The sequence below is a fragment of the Lissotriton helveticus genome, chromosome 2_1 (genome assembly GCF_964261635.1).
Source record: "Lissotriton helveticus chromosome 2_1, aLisHel1.1, whole genome shotgun sequence".
NCBI lineage: Eukaryota > Metazoa > Chordata > Amphibia > Caudata > Salamandridae > Lissotriton > Lissotriton helveticus.
Genome location: NC_136059.1, coordinates 1,045,583,850 through 1,045,603,721, shown reverse-complemented (window position 1 = coordinate 1,045,603,721; position 19,872 = coordinate 1,045,583,850).

The following is a 19,872-nucleotide window of genomic DNA, read 5'->3' as shown; positions in this document are numbered from 1 at the left end:
TCTGAATCGGGAGCTGGGTAAGCCATAGAAATAGGCGGTTGTCTAGGAGCTGGATGCTTAAGCAACCTCCTCGATGGGGTACCCTATGACCGCTTTCAGGTGTGTCCCTGTGGGGGGCTGGCTTATAAAAATAACCCAGAGGTAAAACCTTGATAGCGGATCCTGTTAAGGGAGTGAGACTAATGTCCCTAGATAAAATGCGGCCAGCAGTGAAAGGGTTATCAAAATTTACGATAACGCAATCACCTGTATCCAGTTTACGTGAGCTCCCTATCCAGCTAATCCTGCATGCCTTAAGAATGTTTTTGGATACACAGGGGCCCAGGGTGGTATTGTGTGTGAACCAATGATTTAATTTATTTATCAGCTGCCCATAGTCTTCCTTCACCCCATTGGGGAGGGTACCCCTACGTATGGGGTAGATTCCAGTGGGAGGTCAATGATTGGGAGACTCGTTAACGGAGGTCCCTACCCTGTAGCCTCCTTTCCCTGTGAAGCACAGGGGATCCTGCTCTTATAGAGGGCTGGTGTGCAATTATCGGTGTATCTGCACTACTGGGCCTGATGGTATTAAGACTATTCTTGTCTAGCACCTCACTAGTTACTACAGGCCTCACAGGAGGCCCAATCCCTGCTCCTTCCCACCCAACTCTTTACCCCGCTGTGGCTGTGCCGTCTTTGTTTGTGGATATACTAACTGCCAGCATAAATCCGGCGGAATACAGCTGGTTAGCCTTTCTAATTTAGCCAGCCTAGCTTTGACTGAACTTATTTTTTGAAACATAGGATCTAGCAAAGTGGATAACATAGTTTGAAGACTTCTCCAAAAATTCCCCTCCTGGATGCTATCAAATAGCTGCCCTACCGTAGGCTGATTCATGGAGGTGGGGTTTGCAAGCACTTGTGGAAGGGGAAGGGGCAGATAATACTTTCCCACTAGATGTTCCCTGTACAGATTTCTTCGATTCCGTACACCCGACCCTTTCCTTTTATAGAGGGGGATTCATTGTTACAATTTGATTTTAATTTTGCTTTCTGCCCTCTAGTTATAGCTTTAGTTTTCACTGGAGTAGGATCTTGCTCCATAGATGAGCAAGAAACATAATTTATCACTGTGACTGGGGCAGCAAATGGGGCAGAACTCAACCTGGATGGGGATACATCCTGATTGATAACCGACAGGGAATCGGGGAATGCAGGGGTTAAGGAAAGTCTACCTTGCGGGGAGTGGGGCTCAAGGGATAGCCTACGTTCAGTCAATTTTATTTCATGGATGAGGGCATATTCTGCCCTCAATATGAAGGCATCTAAAGTTCCAGCCACACTTTTCCCAAAGTTTGGTTTCCACTTACTCATGATTACCAATCTCTGGACACACTGGGTTAGTTACACAGGTCCCTAATAAAGTGCAAGTCCGCGAGTTGCTTAGTGCAGAATACAATGTGCAAAATACAGGCCAATGTTAAAACACAAATTGGTAAAATAACAGATATAGAAACTCTGCGAAACCTAATTATTATGCTCAAAAAGTGCTAAGTGCATAAACAATACCTAGCAACAGCATCAATTAAAACAGTTAATCAATATAATGGCACTGAGATGCAAAGTGCGGCACAGGACCCTGACTCCTCGGACTAAGTCTTGGGCCCATATGTCATACTGAGCCAGGTTTAATGTTAAAAAGTGTATTCACGCCTTGTCCGTCAGAGCAAAGTACATTAGGATTTCCAGATATCAGCTCAGTACCTTAGCTACAAGTAACACCAATAGGCCAACAGTACCTGCAGGCAGACTCCTGAGCCTGCACTGAGACCCTCGATGGCAGATGAAAGGGGGGTAGCCCTGCCCTGCCTCTTCCTGGCGATGATGGGCAAGGACGGGCCTGCCCTTAGCCCGTGCTTTGCCCAGGTGCTACCGGCACGCGTCCCGAGCTGCGGGGGGCACTGCGGAGGGGGGGCGCTCGTTGCTTTTAAAGCACCTCCGGGCGCAAGTGCGGTATCAGGAAGGCGTCGCTGGCAGCAGGGGGCTGCTGGGGCTTGTGGTTTAGCCCAGCCGTTCCCCTTATGGCGATATATTAGAAGACTTGAGCGGTGCAATCCGCAAAATGTCTACTTTCAGGTCTCTCTCCATGTTCCTCCAGCATTCTCCTACTCTTCAGAGCCGCTGCCGGAATATCCCTGCACTCTGTTTTCCTAGTTCACTTTTCCTTTTGCGGGCTTTGCTCTGCCCCTCTGCCCCTGGAAAGAGAAGTCTGACCTCAATGTCTGTGGTGCTTCTTCTACCTGTCTCAGCCCGTCCTCTCTACTAAAGTCCTTTCTTTGCTTCTTTTCCATGTTCCAATGCAGCCCCGGAACAAGAAGGAAGGATCTATGAGGCTTTCAGAAGGTAAGTGGGGGGAGTGGGTCAGGACCTCTCCATAGGCCAGAAATTTGTACTCTGTGCCATCGCATAGTGAGTTGCACAAAAATGCAAATACTTTTGTCAAATTGGTCTAGTTTTCCATGTTCATTTCCATTATTTCCTTTCATTTTCTTTATTTGTAGCTAACTTATGATGTCTGCACACGCGAGTGTGGAGAGGTAAGCCACAGTCCATTACACAAAGTTTGTGCATGTATACGTTTTGGCAAGCCTCCAGGCGTGCCTCTTTCCTCTCCCTAGTCACCCTGACATATGTCCACCATTTGTCTGACAGTACTATGTGCATGCACTCATTCCCATGCAACCATAACTTGTTTGCACCTATTCAATTTGAAACTGAAATGCCTACCAACTGTAGCTCAATTGAACATGAGCTTAGCATTCATCTAACATGTCAGACAAGGCTTCAAATTCTAGACATGCTAGTCAAGATCAGGCCTTGGGATAACAACACCATTCCAAATATGAACCCTTTAAATAAACCAATATTTCAGAAATAGACTCCACAACTGATCAAAATGCTTCTCATGAGAAACTCAGAACTGACAACAATAATGTGTGAAAGGTCTCCAGAACTCCAGCTGGATGCAGCAGCGCACCTCAAGCAAACAGGAAACAACACTACATACACTACACAGTAGAATTGAACACTGCACTCCAGATGAAACCTTCAGAAGTGTGTACATGTCAGATGTAAACTCCGGAACTGGATGTAATTCTCCAGTTGTGGCCTTTTCCAACTGGGGCATTATGCCAGATATGGCTCTAAATTTAACATTAATATTCAATAAAAGCCATCAATAACTGTGTGCATAATTGCAGATGGGCTTCACACATTATAAAAGGATTTTTGAGATAATTGTAAAAATAAAAAGCCATGCTTTAGTATTACCTCAAAGTGTTACTTTTCGTTGGCTGATGTGTTGAGCAGTATGCATGTTGCATGGCATGGAGGTTCTTTAGTACTGTAAGGATATTAGGAGTTCTGTTATTCTTCTTACTCTTTTTATTTTTGTTTCTGATATGTTTATTGTCAAAGCCTTCTTTAGAGTATCAAGGTCCTGAAGGTTTTTACGTGCACTTGCATGTTTTAGCTAGAACCTGGATGTTCAGGCAGTTTTCAAAACAAATTCTGAAGTCATTTAGGAAGGTTTTCGGCAGTTGAGTTATGAAAGAGTCTGGGAATTAGTCTGGTGATGGGGAAGACTTTGAAGGATTTAAAGGTTTTGTCTTCTCTTTTGGATTGACCTTAATTTGTTGGTAGGATGATGAGTAGGGAAATTGGAATGGAGAGGTGTTTGGTCCAGTCTAGGGGTATCGGTGATTTGCATTGGATTGTTGGTGGTGTTGATAAAACAAGGTTGAAGATGTGGCCTTTGCAGTGTGTTTTGTGGGAAACTTGCAGAGTTTTAGGTATCGCAAACTTGACCCGAAGGTATCGGGTATCAGAGCACTTTACATAGCACCAGATGTGTTACATGAGGACACATTCATTTTTTCTTTTTGTTAGGCACGGGGAGATTAAGTGATTTGCCCAGAATCACAGGATGTTCAGCGTCATTGCAGAGACTCGAGCCCAGTTACCCAGATTTGAGGTCGACCGCCCTAGCCTTTAGGCCAACTCCTCTCCCCACATTGAGTGTGTCGATAAGCTTTCAAGAGTGTCTCTTGTTTTTTTAGAGCTTGTGTTCTCTTGATGTTGAAGTCATTGAAGATGGTGTTGTGGGTGTGTCGAGGAATGAGGTGGCAAGAATGTTTGAGAATTCATCCACAAAATCCTAGTTCTGAATGGGAGGTCTGCAGATGAGATGGAAGGTGGCGCTCTAAGTTGCAGCAAGTGTGAAGTGACATGTCATGATCTCAATGGAGTTGAGTATCACTTGCCTTCCCGAGTATATAGGATCAGGAGTACATGTGGATGTCTATGAGGCCTCCTCCCTTCTTATGCATGGGGTCAACATGATGGATCCTGTATCTAGTGGGAAGAAAAATGCCTAGGATGTGTGGGGACGTGGGGGTCCACAATGTTTCTATGATGAGGAGGGTGTCTGGTGTATGGAACACTGCCGAGCAAACCACCCTCCGTTGACCAATTGCTGGATGTCTGCAGTTGGCCTCCATTCCTGCTCAGCCCATTTTCTTGCCAAAGAAAATAGGATTCGGAGCCAGGACCAAACAGCGTGGTTGTCTGACGCTGCCTCTCTGCTCACCTTCACGTCGGGAATCTCCTGGATGGTTGAGAGTCGGGCAGCCATGATAATAGGAATGAGGCGGCCATGATGTCCCCACCCAAGTTTATTGTTTGATTACTTAAAATCATTACAAAATGTTAAAACCTTATGACTCACGTATACATATATGAATTTAAAAAGGAACGGAAGAGGAACTTTGATTAATACAACAGCAGTGCAATTGTCTAGCAATAAAATTGAATGAAAGTTAAAAATTGTCAGAATGTACGTTTATCTTTTCAAATCAGCTCATTAAATAGAAAACCAATCACAGAGTGGATTTAGAAAAGTTTAAGTAGGGGAAATAAGTCAATATGACAGCTGGTTTTTATGGAGCTGAGCACGGTGGCCATGTAGGCCTTGTCGAGGAGGGCCAGTGGCTGCTTGAGTTTTTATTAGAGGGTGATGTCTGGGCAAACCGGCAAAAGAAATGCTGCCTTTTCTTTTCCCAACGTTTTTACAGCTCTAGCAACAAATTTGGTAAACCGAACCGGATATTCAGAATTATATTTTCTTGATTCATAGCTGCAATTATTGCCTGGCGACATGTACGAACACCTAATTTAATCCACTCTGCTCTCAGTAAGGTCCTTCTGTCTTGTAGCAGAGCTGGGCATGCACAGGATATGTGCTCCAGGCTTTCGGAGTGGTAGCCGCATTCTCTGCATTCGATTTTCTGATTGGGGCGCCGCCGTTGTGGTAAATGCTTTAAAAAAGGCCATTCACCTAGCCGTAGGGCCATAAATTTGACTTTCCAAAAGATTGAATAGGTACTTGATAGGTAGGCTGACTCAACTCCCGGTTTGTAGTCTGAGACGACGGCCCAAGCGTGCTTCCTTCTGGATAATTTTGCTCTGTCAGAATGGAAGGACCAGAGCCGAACGCTTTGCTAAATTACGCTCTTCAGTGCCTGTTGTTAGGAGTTTGTCCCCCAATATTCTGAAATTCCAAGGCGCTGTAGGGATTGATCCAAGTGGGGCCGCTGTTTTTGGCTTGATGTACTGGTCGATATTTCATTCCAGAGTTTGATCTCAAGACTATTTTCCGGGGAATTACGCAGTCTATTACAAAACTTAATGAAAGCACCAGCCTCAACACCGCTGTGGTCTAGCAGACCAAGCTCTAATCTGACTTGTTCCGGAGATGAAGACCTCGGCAGACGCCATGCTCGCTTGAAGATTCTGATGATTGATTTATTAAGTACGATGTTTGTCGAGCCCATCATAATCTCATGGCCATATGATAGAGAATTTGTGATCTTGGCCTTCATCACCTTGAGCAAGGGGGTTAGGCTTGGTCCTAGTAGATTTTTTGAAAGTTTTGCCGACGCGACCTCCAGGGACAGTGCCTTAGCCTTGATCGCATCTTTTTGTTTAATAAAGGAAGCTCTTGAATCGAGAAAAATTCCTAAATATTTGTAGTGTGGCACTTTATCGATGGTTTTGTTGTTAAAAAAACACTTTCTTTTCTGCTGTTTCTGTTTGCTAAAGTGAATTATTTTTGTTTTTGACAGGTTCAATTCCAGGGCGTTTTCTGATGTATAAGATAGAAGTTCGTCAAGGAGCCTCTGTAAACCAACCTTTGTGTGGCTCAATAATACGAGGTCGTCAGCATATAACAAGTTACTGATACGGGTCCCATCCAGTTGAGTCGGATGCGAGTTGACCTTGTCAAGTATGGAGGATAAGTCGGAAATACACAGGTTAAAGAGAAGGGGCGCCAAGACGCACCCTTGTTTGACGCCGCTTCCTGTTTGAATCTTTTTTGAAACGTGGGACCCGTCGCCTAGCTTTATCCTTATCCAGGTCTGTGTGTGGAGTTGGATGATGGCTTGTAAGAGGGCTAGGAGTATACCCCAGCGGGCCAATTTTCGCCACAGATGACCGCGTGGCACTCGATCGAAGGCCGCCTTGAAGTCAACGAAGCAGCAGTATAGTTGCATGCGACGGACGTTGGCCTTCTCCGTCAATACGGCTATTGCGAGTAGGTTGCTGGTTGTGCCTTACTTGGCTAGAAAGCCGGTCTGGTTAAAGGGAAGGCGCTGTGTTGATTCAACCCATGAAGACAACTCTTCTAGTAGAATGCTGGCATAGTATTTGGATTCGATGTCATGGAGACCTATCATTCTATAATTTTTTGGGTCGTCTCTTTTACTACTTTTGTAAATGGGATGAATGATGGCCCCTTTCCAAGAATCAGGAATGGGATTGTTAAGCCTGCAGTGTAAGAAGAGTGGCGCGAGAAGGCCTGACCACAACGTTTCGTCTGATTTAAACAAGGCCTGAGGTAGTCCGTTAGGGCCGGGTGCTCCATCCGACCTGCCTTTCCTGATAATCCGGGCGATGTTATTTTTTAGGATTCCGTGTGTTGTCGGCGTTCCTGGGGTGAGGCCATTTAGTAGCTCCTCAGATGATGGTATGACCATAGCACCTTCTGTCTTGGTAGATGACCCAGCGTTTCCTGTGTATTGATCTTCGGTGAGTGGTAGCCGGGATTTTTATGTCAAGTGAGGGCTAGGGGGTACTTGCCCACTTGAGTTTTCTCTAAAGTGATTAGATAGAAACGTGGTCCAGGCGTCAGCACTTATGTTTGCGGTGGTGTATCCTCCGCCTCCTAATGGGCCTCTATTCACAAGAGTCCGTAATAACTTGGTGTTGGACTTTTTGCTGGCGTGGATTAACTTCGTCCAGAACTTGTCTGACGCTAATTGTTTGTCTCTATGTACAGATGCCTTAAGTGCATTTTGTGCTTGCTTGTAATGACTAAATAAAGTTACGTTTCCCGGGCTTTTTCTAGTAGAACGCAAAGCGACGTTTCTTTGTTGCTTTAAAGTTTTTGTTGCGTGGGAAATCCGAAATTGGGGAGGATCTGGCCGGGAATGGGGTTTGGTCGAAAATTCGTTTAATAAACTGTTCACGAGCGCTTCCCATCCGATGATTATAGGCACGTCAGTTTCACCTTTTGAACATAGGAGATGACAGCATTTCTCCAAGACTGTAGGGGCGGCGCTTGATGACCATTTCATTCGTTTTAGATTCTCCGTGTGACTGTCTGATATGGTGTGAGCGAGTGCGTGATGGTAAGGAGCATCGAGGGATAATGTTATTATTCCCCACCCCTGCACTCCTTAGCTACCAGCATCCCCCGGTGCTGAGCTGGCCCTCACGCTGTAAACTATTCTCAAGGTCCCAGGAGCATTGAGGCAACCGGGGCAACAAGCGTGGAGGACATCTGGCCATCACCAGCTCGGGGACCCCTCCTGGCCCAAGAGCAACACCCCTGAGTGCAACAACACCCTGAAGGCCTGGCTGAATGACCAACGCAAGAACCCAGCAATGGAGAGATCATGCTCTGTATATATGTAATATATATTTCTCTAAACATAATCGTTTCAACTTTTCTTAAAATGCAATCTTGTGTGAATTTGCAACGTGTACATATTTAACTTTAACCGCTAGTATCTGTAGATGACTAATGTACTTACTACCATTCTTTGTAAGTTTAGAGTTTATCTGTTTCCTATCTTTTATGTAGTTCATGTACTCTGAAGTCTTTATATAATGTAATTGGCTGTTGTCTGTCATCCAACACTGCAGCATTAATTGTACTTGGAAATTTCACTATTACATTGTCTAGTTCTTGAATCGTTTTCAATCTTGTAAAATTGAAATTAATTTAATATGTCTATAATTGGACTGTTAAACCATTGAGAAAATTACTTTTTTTAGTCTCTGAAAAGGAAACAAAGTTTTTTTCAGGAAACATTAAAATACATGTTACTAGATAAAACAACTTGTTTCATGACACTCTCTGTTGGACACACTCATATCTTAATAGATATTATATGTGAATGTGGAGCGCCGGGGTATACTTCCTGTAAATCCTTATGTCATGTAACTGCTCTATTGTAAAGCGCTCTGACAACTACGGGTAAAGTTTGCGCTGTATAAAAAATGCATAAATAAATAATGAGTGTTAGAAGCGGCTGTCTCTAGTTGGCAGAGGTATACACTTCTGACAAATAGGGACACACCTGTTCTAGTCAGGGCAAGGGGATCACACACTTAGATAACCCCTGCTCACCCCCTTGGTAGCTTGGCAAAGCAGACAGGCTTATCTCAGAGGCAGTGCGTTAAGCATTTATGACCACATACAGTAATAAAGTGAATACACTACAAATGGACACGACACAGTAGTATTATAAAAATAAGAATGTTTATATAAGGCTTAGCACAAGACCAAATAACGACAAAAATATACCACAATCTCAATAAATACTCTTGGAAGGAAAAATAGTAGTTCAAGCGTAGTTTCTTCTTAGCACAAAGTCTTTAGTGACAAAAGCAACTCTTCTTTAAAACACAGTTCTTGGTAACAATATAACCCACACGGGAGTCACACGACGTCGAGGCAAAGTTAACCCAAAGATTCGGCGCCGACCGCGAGGAGCGCTACGTCGAGCCCGGAGTCGCACAGACCCCCACAACACAGTACCTTGGAAAAGTGAAGCACTCGATGATCAGCGGCGTCGAGATGTCCGGCGTCGCGTCTTCGGCGTCGATCTGGCCTCGGAGTCGGGGCGATCTGCAGCGGCGTCGACAGATGTCAGGCAGGAGCAACGCTCACGAGGTGAAGCAGGATACGGTGTCGTCGTCGATGTCGATGTTGCAAGAGTGAGCAGCGCTCACGGCGTCGAGAGGGCTCGGTGTCGATGCCATCAGCGGCGGCGTCGACACAGCGTCACTTGGAGCTGGAGCCGAACTCGCTACTCACTGGCGTCGCTACAGGCGTCGATCGGGCCCAGCGGCCGGCGTCGAAGGTGCGGGACACGGGAGCTGCACTCACGATGTCGAGCTGAATTCGGCGGCATCCGTCGGCGTCGAGATTGCTGGATTCTTCAGAGGTGCTGGATTTTCAGGTTCCAGCAACAAGCACTTTCAGCAAATAAAAGTCCTTTGGCCCTGTGACTTCAACAGGAGGCTGGCACTCTTCCAGCCCTTGGAGATTTCCTTGGCAAAGCTTGAGAGTACACACTCAGTTCCTCTCTCCTGGTTCCTTGGCAAAAATAAAGAAGCAACTGCAGGATTCCCCCAACAAACAGCACACTGGCAGACGGGGTAGGCAAGTCCTTGGATCAGCAGGCTTCTTGTCCTTGGTTCAGGTTTCCTTGTCAGAAGTGATCTAAATTCTTGGTTCAGGGGTCCTTCTCTTATACCCCTTTTTGGCTTTGATCCCTTTGTCCATGCAGGGGAATTTCCCCCCATCTCGGGTTTGTTGTGGGTGTTGCCAGGCCGAGGCACCTGGCCAATTCACTGTGCAGGGCAGAGTCTTCAGCCGCCCAGCAGGAGCGGAGCCAGCATGGTCACTGGCAGGGGCAGGGCCATCAGTCGCCCGGTAGGAGGTGGGGCCAGGAAAGTCCCTGGCAGGCACAGAGTCATCAGTCGCCTGGCAGGGGGGCGGAGCCAGCATTGTATCAGGCAGGGCAGGCTATCAGGAGCTACTCTTCCCCTACTCTCAATGCAAATGCCCCACTCACCCCACACTGACTCATTCAGACCTCTGGAGCCACCCAGCTCCTGTCACACGCACACCAGAACCAGCAGAGACCGGTAGACAGTTAGACAAGAAAATAGCTACTTTCTAAAAGTGCTATTTTCAAACACAGATTCCAAAAACCATCCACCCAAACGGATGCGTTATTAAACCCTGAGTTCAGGGATACCAAACTCGACATTGCACCATGCTCCCCGAGCCCGCTAGGATTATAGCATTAATAATCCTGGCAGCCCATTCTAACTGATGGAGAGCAGGTAACCTTACAATAGTGAAAAACGAATATGGCTGTAATTCACTATTAGGACATGCCAACCTTGTCAGGCTTGTCCTACCTTATGCTTACAATGCACCCTGCCCTTGGGCCTACCATAGGGGTGACTAACATGAAGTTAAGGGAAGGTTTAGGGACTGGCAAGTAGGTGTACTTGCGCAGTCTGCGTGACAGTACCAGACTGCACGTAGGTCTAGCAATGGCAGACCTGTAGACATACTTTTACTAGGCCGCTTCTGTGGGTGGCACAACACGTGCTGCAGGCCCACTAGCAGCATTTGTATTTACAAGCCCTGGCACTCCTGGTGCACTCTACTAGGGACTGACAGTAAACCAAATAAGCCAAACATGGAATTCAATCAATACAGCAATTTCACATAGGGAGCACTTGCACTGTGGCACTGATCAGCAGTGGCACAGTGCCCAAAGCATTATACCAGCAAAAACATCGTAAACAGAGGAGGCAAACAGAAAAAATGGAGGAGAGACTCATGCCAATGATGCCAGGTCAAACAATGAGCATAAGTTGGAATGTTTCTTCTATAGTTTGTGGGGACGTTGCAGTTAGTGGGATGCTTATGAGTTTGGGTCTGTGTTGTGAGAATGCTATGTGAGTGTTAGTATTAGTAAATCCCAGTGTGATTGTGGGTGATTGATAGTATGAGATGCTGGGTGTGGCACATGATTATATTTTAAGTTGTAGGTTTCAGTGGAAAAAAGGGTATCCAGCCCAAGACCCATTCAGGCCCTAAAAGGCCCAAACAGACAATGCCATTGAGCCCCCATTAATCGAGAGGCCAGGCCATTGGTGGGCGTGTCTGTAAACCGCATCTCCTAATACACTTTAACTCAGGCAGCATTTAACACTACCCTTGCAGTGCATTCCACTCCAAATGCCCCGTTCTTTACAATGACACTGGAAGCAGAACAACCTCGTCAGTGCCAGAACTGCCACAATCTCATGAGCAAATAGTCTAAAATCTGTCAATAATTTCTCAGCAATCATTCTGGCATCAGTTACCTGCTTAGTCATCGGTTGGTTGTTTTTTGTTACATTGCATATCTTAGTACAGTAGAGACCCACAACTATTCTTGGAGCATGTAAGATAGAAGGCTGTGTGACCTTGGAGGCTCTGCATTTAGGTCACCAGTACCTGTGGAAGGACTGAATTGCCGGCTCCAAGCCTAGTTTACTAATACAACAAGGGGTGGTGATGGACAGAGTCTCTGAATTAAGCAGAGTACTCTCACCCAGTCAAGAGATCAGGGCTAGATCCAACACCGTTTTTTAGCTCATTGCACCATCCCAGTTTCAGAACCTGGCTGTATGCAAATTAGTCTGTCCCTGGCCCAGTGCATCATGGGATCAGGGCAGACCAGACTACAAAAGCCAATTCTTACACTGGGAAGGAAACAAGCTTCCGGGGACCGGTTTCTGCCATTTCAGGCGTCTTCGGCCCGGCTTGCTTGAATCCTGATGGTGCAATGAGCAAGGGACTCACATCTGAGTATACCCTTCCACGCTTAGGGTGGACAAAATTATTTACAACAAGGGGTGGTGATGGACAGAGTCTCTGAATTAAGCAGAGTACTCTCACCCAGTCAAGAGATCAGGGCTAGATCCAACACCGTTTTTTAGCTCATTGCACCATCCCAGTTTCAGAACCTGGCTGTATGCAAATTAGTCTGTCCCTGGCCCAGTGCATCATGGGAACAGGGCAGACCAGACTACAAAAGCCAATTCTTACACTGGGAAGGAAACAAGCTTCCGGGGACCGGTTTCTGCCATTTCAGGCGTCTTCGGCCCGGCTTGCTTGAATCCTGATGGTGCAATGAGCAAGGGACTCACATCTGAGTATACCCTTCCACGCTTAGGGTGGACAAAATTATTTACAACAAGGGGTGGTGATGGACAGAGTCTCTGAATTAAGCAGAGTACTCTCACCCAGTCAAGAGATCAGGGCTAGATCCAACACCGTTTTTTAGCTCATTGCACCATCCCAGTTTCAGAACCTGGCTGTATGCAAATTAGTCTGTCCCTGGCCCAGTGCATCATGGGAACAGGGCAGACCAGACTACAAAAGCCAATTCTTACACTGGGAAGGAAACAAGCTTCCGGGGACCGGTTTCTGCCATTTCAGGCGTCTTCGGCCCGGCTTGCTTGAATCCTGATGGTGCAATGAGCAAGGGACTCACATCTGAGTATACCCTTCCACGCTTAGGGTGGACAAAATTATTTACAACAAGGGGTGGTGATGGACAGAGTCTCTGAATTAAGCAGAGTACTCTCACCCAGTCAAGAGATCAGGGCTAGATCCGACACCGTTTTTTAGCTCATTGCACCATCCCAGTTTCAGAACCTGGCTGTATGCAAATTAGTCTGTCCCTGGCCCAGTGCATCATGGGAACAGGGCAGACCAGACTACAAAAGCCAATTCTTACACTGGGAAGGAAACAAGCTTCCGGGGACCGGTTTCTGCCATTTCAGGCGTCTTCGGCCCGGCTTGCTTGAATCCTGATGGTGCAATGAGCAAGGGACTCACATCTGAGTATACCCTTCCACGCTTAGGGTGGACAAAATTATTTACAACAAGGGGTGGTGATGGACAGAGTCTCTGAATTAAGCAGAGTACTCTCACCCAGTCAAGAGATCAGGGCTAGATCCAACACCGTTTTTTAGCTCATTGCACCATCCCAGTTTCAGAACCTGGCTGTATGCAAATTAGTCTGTCCCTGGCCCAGTGCATCATGGGAACAGGGCAGACCAGACTACAAAAGCCAATTCTTACACTGGGAAGGAAACAAGCTTCCGGGGACCGGTTTCTGCCATTTCAGGCGTCTTCGGCCCGGCTTGCTTGAATCCTGATGGTGCAATGAGCAAGGGACTCACATCTGAGTATACCCTTCCACGCTTAGGGTGGACAAAATTATTTACAACAAGGGGTGGTGATGGACAGAGTCTCTGAGTTAAGCAGAGTACTCTCACCATCACCACCCCTTGTTGTTAATTATTTTGTCCACCCTAAGCGTGGAAGGGTATGCTCAGACATGAGTCCCTTGCTCACTGCACCATCAGGATTCAAGCAAGCCGGGCCGAAGAGGCTGAAATGCCAGAAACCGGTCCCCGGTAGCTTGTTTCCTTTCCAGTGTAAGAATTGGCTTTGTAGTTTGGTTTGCCCTGTTCCCATCATGCACTGGGACAGGAACAGACTAATTTGCATACAGCCAGGTTCTGAAACTGGGATGATGCAGTGAGCTAAAAAACGGTGTTGGATCTAGCCCTGATCTCTTGACTGGGTGAGAGTTTTCTGCTTAATTCAGAGACTCTGTCCATCACCACCCCTTGTTGTTAATTATTTTGTCCACCCTAAGCGTGGAAGGGTATGCTCAGACATGAGTCCCTTGCTCACTGCACCATCAGGATTCAAGCAAGCCGGGCCGAAGAGGCTGAAATGCCAGAAACCGGTCCCCGGTAGCTTGTTTCCTTTCCAGTGTAAGAATTGGCTTTGTAGTTTGGTTTGCCCTGTTCCCATCATGCACTGGGACAGGAACAGACTAATTTGCATACAGCCAGGTTCTGAAACTGGGATGATGCAGTGAGCTAAAAAACGGTGTTGGATCTAGCCCTGATCTCTTGACTGGGTGAGAGTTTTCTGCTTAATTCAGAGACTCTGTCCATCACCACCCCTTGTTGTTAATTATTTTGTCCACCCTAAGCGTGGAAGGGTATGCTCAGACATGAGTCCTTGCTCACTGCACCATCAGGATTCAAGCAAGCCGGGCCGAAGAGGCTGAAATGCCAGAAACCGGTCCCCGGTAGCTTGTTTCCTTTCCAGTGTAAGAATTGGCTTTGTAGTTTGGTTTGCCCTGTTCCCATCATGCACTGGGACAGGAACAGACTAATTTGCATACAGCCAGGTTCTGAAACTGGGATGATGCAGTGAGCTAAAAAACGGTGTTGGATCTAGCCCTGATCTCTTGACTGGGTGAGAGTTTTCTGCTTAACTCAGAGACTCTGTCCATCACCACCCCTTGTTGTTAATTAGTTTACTAATACAGCATGAGTATCAAAAAGCACCACAACCTATTATCCACAGCAATAAAATGCTTCTTTAATATAGAATCCAAAGACAAGGAAATCGGCAGCTGGTAAGGCTTTAAGATAAAAGGCAAAAAAACCAAACATGGACCCAGACAGTATCTCACAAGGGAAAGTAAAAGAGAGTAAAACAAGTGACTCTTGTGGGCTGTAGAGGAGGCTGCGACTGATGAGGCCTTTAGGGAATCCCTGAAGAGGCCAGTTCTGGTCTCACGGCTGACAGTCTGCCTCTTCCATCTCCCAGTGTGCCGTTGTCTAATAAGGCAGTGCTCTTTTCCTTCAAGTGAGGTGGCTGCAGCCAATGTGTACAGTGGTTTGTCCATGCCACTGCTAGCTGTCAATGGATGTATTACAAACTTGGGTATACACTCTAGGGGAATGTTATTCAAAATAAATGATGGCCCCGGCATGAGGATGGTAAACAAGTATCCATCTTGCTGGTGTTACACGTTTCACATACGCTTACGAACGCGGTAGTCTAGTAAGGATGTTATAACATCTTTTATTATTCGACATTATAACATGCTTGCCTTTGCCTTTGACAGTTTGGGTAGTATTGAGTTTATGGACAAAACCTTTCTCATTCCTAAGTAACATGCCTTGCTATAGATGCTGGAAATAAAGATTCAGATGCTCTGGGAGGAATGCCCTAGGAATATGAGGCTATTACTTGCATTGAACATAACCATGGTCCTAATCATTAGTTTACAATGTTGTTGGGTCCAGAGAGAAACTGTGCATTCAGTTAATATAAGCTGTGTGGGTATCCATATCTACTTCATGCCCAGCTTGTGTCAAATTCCACTTTATATAGGTCGAAATGGGGGTGCACATAGCTGTCTGCGCTAATAACAGGGTTAATGCACATATCATGGTTAGCTTTGTGTCTGCTATCTACGACCATGCTAGATGTTTCAGTGAGACTGTGTTTGCAACCCGTAACTGTACAGACTTAGGGCCTGATTAGGATCCCGGTAAATCCGCATCCTCCGGGCCGGCAGAAGCCACCGCCGGCCCGGAGGATGCTGATTCACCGCAGCGGACACAGAAAAGACCCCCCACCAGATTAGGATGGCTGGGGGGTCATATTTCCGTCCGCCGCTTTGCGGCCGCTGTCGTCTTCCGACCGCGGCGGAAAAGCTCTAATATGGTGGCGGTGTCTATCAAACACCGCCAGCCATATTAGGATGCCGGCGGAGACATGCTTTTCCACGGCGGGTTTTCCGCCGTAGAAAAGCATGTGGAGTTTGAGTATGGGGGCCCGTTGCGGGCCCCCAGGGGTGTTGGGGTGTGGGGGGTGCACATGGGGGGTACCTATGGTACCCCCCTGCCTTTGCATGCATGAAGCGGCACGCACCATGCGGTGCCTGCCGCTTTGTGCATGCAAAGGAAAACATGCACATTTAACCTTGCGGCGGGTGCTGCTTGAAGCAGCATCAGCCGCAATGTTAAATATAGGGGATGTGACTGCCATGGTGGCAGTAACATCCTAATTCCGAGGGATGGAACGCCGCAGCCCCTGCGGATGGTCCCTCCACTTCGGGGGTGGCGGACGGATGCTGGTCCGTCCGCCATCCTAATCGGGCCCTTAGTTTGGGACTCATTATGATGGCGGAAGGCCCGCCAGTCGTGCGGTAGTGGGCCCTCCGCCATCTGAATGGCAATTTCCCCCCGCCACATTACGATGGAGGGGGAATCGTTCTGCAAGTGTGGCGGGCACAAAGGCCGCTCGCCACACTTCCGCCACAGGCAATCTTTATGATTGCCTGGCGGAGCAGACAGATGGAGGTCAATGGTGGCGGCGCCTAGCAGGCACCGTCCTCCAGATCACAATGCTGGCCTCAGCCAGCCTTTCCATGGCGGAAAACTGCCATGGAAAGGCTGATGGAGAATGTATTTGGGGGTCTGTTGTGGGCCCCCTCTGTGTGGGGGCATGGTGGTGGTGGACTGGGGGGGTATTTCCCTGCACAAAGTGGCAGGCACCGCTTGGTGCCTGCCACGTAGTGCAGGGAAATGCACTACGTGCCATTTTCGCATTGCGAATGGTGCTGCAGTCAGCAGCACTGTCCGCAATGTTAAGGGCCCTGGATGCGCCTGCCATAATGGCGGGCGCATTGTAATGAGCTTAGCGGGACCGCCACCTTACTGACGGCTGGTCCCAAGCACCGCAATGATCCGCCCGCCATCGTAATGACCCCCTTTGTTGGGTTTATGTATACCAATTACCTTATCCAGTATATTTACTAAACGTGACTTAAATGGATAGCATGAAGAACATCTTGTTTTTGATAATGTACTTGTGTTGTACTCTACTGGACGTCTCCTGGTGGTGTGAGAGGACAGAACTGTGAAAAAGACAATTAGCAAACATATATGTTTTCCATCTTAGAGGAAACACAGTGGTCAATGTTTGCAAGACTTCTACAGCAAGACTTTAGTCCACAACAGTGTACCAGAAGTTAGAGATTCCGACCAGCTATATAAACAAATTCTCCATTAGTGTGGCAAACACAACCTGGGACAGTGTGCTCGATTACATGAAATGGAGTTATCAGTGCATGCGTGAACCAGGGCCTGCCCTTGGAACGGCACTCTACTGAAAATGGACCAGATTTTTGAAGCCAGCAGTCTGCCTGTCACTAGAGGCAGAAACACAGCCTTGGTTTCACAAACATCCCTGCATGTGAACACAGTGTTTCAGTACACCCACCTGTAGGAAGATGCCTGAGGGTTCCTTGGGAGCCCTGCGCTTCCTCACAAGAAACATGGAGTGCAATGGCTGTGCGCCATCACTGTGCGGTGCAACTCTGTAACATAACTTGGGCATGTTCCCATGCAAATACAGTCATGCCTCCCTTAGATCAGGCAGGCGCACATTGCATGCTGATGTGACCCATATTACAGAAGGTGCCAACAAGCGCCTGCAGCTTCATTCAGTAGTATTGAAGTGTCCTAGGAGGACAAAAAGCTGACACACTAGCCTGTTACACAGCTGGGTCACTTTGTTTAATACAGCCGCCCATCTGACAATGTAGTGAGTCCAGGCAAGACTGCCAATTGCATTAGTTCAATGAGATCTGGCTAAATGATTGTTGGCCTCCATGTTCCACAGTCCCTATGGTTTCACCAAATTACTTCTATCCTGATTTGCCCGTGAGCAGGATAAGATGGATCTGAAAGCAGGTCATAAATCATGCCCCAGTGTACAATGAAGAGAACCATCTTCATTCTCAGCACAATCAGCAGAACAACTAGAGCGCACAAGTCAACAGTATCCTGCAATATAGCGGGTACCAGTATAGACATATTAGATATTGTGTTTTATCGACGTTGACATCTCGTAGAATGGAAAAACAAATGATTGATCTCTCTGGAGCTATTGCTTGATGTGTATTGATTTATTTCAAATTGAAACAAATGAAAACTGATATGTATGTAAGTGTTGGTAATTTGCAATGACTGTTGCTAAACTTGTATCTGGATCTTATGTGTGTTTTTTTCCATATGTCAACCTCTTACACACAGTCAGGAACTGGTCTCTGTATACACTCAGATACCCTTTAGTTCTTGTTTGTGCTATATAAAACGTGAAAATATATCAGTATACTATCATAACATGGATAGAGTCCTCCTAGAGATAGCAGCCTCCCTCAGTCCCTTTTGGGTCTCTAAATCCTAAGGCCTGTCCTCAGGATTTGAAGTCACCCACCAAACATCTAGTTTTATCCCTTTTATAAGCATAGCTACAGCTGCCAGCAGGATTTACAAACGTATTCTGTTCGTTCTCATTTACCGGCCCTAGTGGTTCTAGGCAAATCTAGATACAAGGGGAATGTTGTAATGTGTAGCGGCACATCCCTATGAGAATAAGGGAGCATGCTGCAATTCAAGCTAACAACTGTAAAACTTCACACCACATGTTTTATGTCCGCGCATACTTTATTTTCTTTGGCCCACATGTGACTTGATAAATTTAGCCTATAGTGCCTAAGAAAATGAATATCTCTTGAAACAATCTGCCAGTGGGAGATGTGCTCCAGGAAGCATAGTAATTCATTTCAGATTCTGCTAACCGGGCATGACATTCTATTAGACAAATGTCAAAATATATTATTCGCCATGTTCAGCTGACATTTTCTTGTGCACTTCAGGAAGCACTAGAACAAGGAACGGGTGCAATGGGTGGCAGTGTACAGTGTTGCAAACATACTTCACCATGTTGCTTATTTTTGAGGCTTTAGTCCTCCTGATCGAAAGGCACATAATGGCAATCCTGTGCTTGCCCACTTGTGTGGAGTTGCAGTACCAGCACCTAATTAATTTGTTTTGGGAGCTTCCCAAAACATTCTTGGCATGTTTACCTAGATAGGGATTCATTATTGCTGTTATGTTGGTGGATTCATTGTTGTGGTTGTGTAGGTACTCAGAACAACTGAGTTTCAGTTCCCAGTGCCTGGAGTACATACTGTCTCAATTGCCTGCAGATGTCTATGACCTCTTGCAATATGGCTAAAGTAACCGCTGCATCTTGCCTATCCCTTAACGGATGAGTGACTCATGCTAGCGTGGGTTATGCTTGCCCCAGTGACATCAGGTGAACCTGTTAGCTGTGGCAGTCCGCACAAAAACCATTTCTTGTGCACCGTATCAGTTAAAGGTACCTCTATGCATTGTGGTACAGTGTAATTTTGACCCCACCGTTACACGTCACAAATGCATAACCAAATGTCCACTTAGCACGTTTCACCTAAAGAACATGAAAAGGAAATGTTGCTCTTGACATCATTATTAAAGTGCATTCTGTGTAGAATTAGAGAATTTATACAGAACACTGTTGGGCACATGCATCATAGGCTTTTGCGATCGCAGACGGTGCGATTCACAAAAATCGTCCGTTTGCGATCGCAAATTGGCCTTTGGAGATGCATGAAAGTGTTTCCTATCCGCAATTTAAGAATTCACAATTATTTGTGAATTCCTAAATTGCGATTGCATTTAAGGAATCGCAATTTGCGATTCCTTAAATGCAATGCTAAAACCACTTTTAAATAGCGATTTCGCTATTTGGGTCCGCAAATTACAGACACATCAAACTTTTCTGTAATTTGCAAAAACTTTGAAAAATGCACTAAAATGCATTTATTTAAGTTTTAGGTTACACATATGTGTGCGCAACAATGGTGCACATCACAATTTCAGGGGTGCAACAGTGTGTCATTTTGACACCCTTGCACCCTTGAAATTGCATGAGCAAATTGCGCATGCAATCTCCCATTCATTCCTATGGGCCTGTGG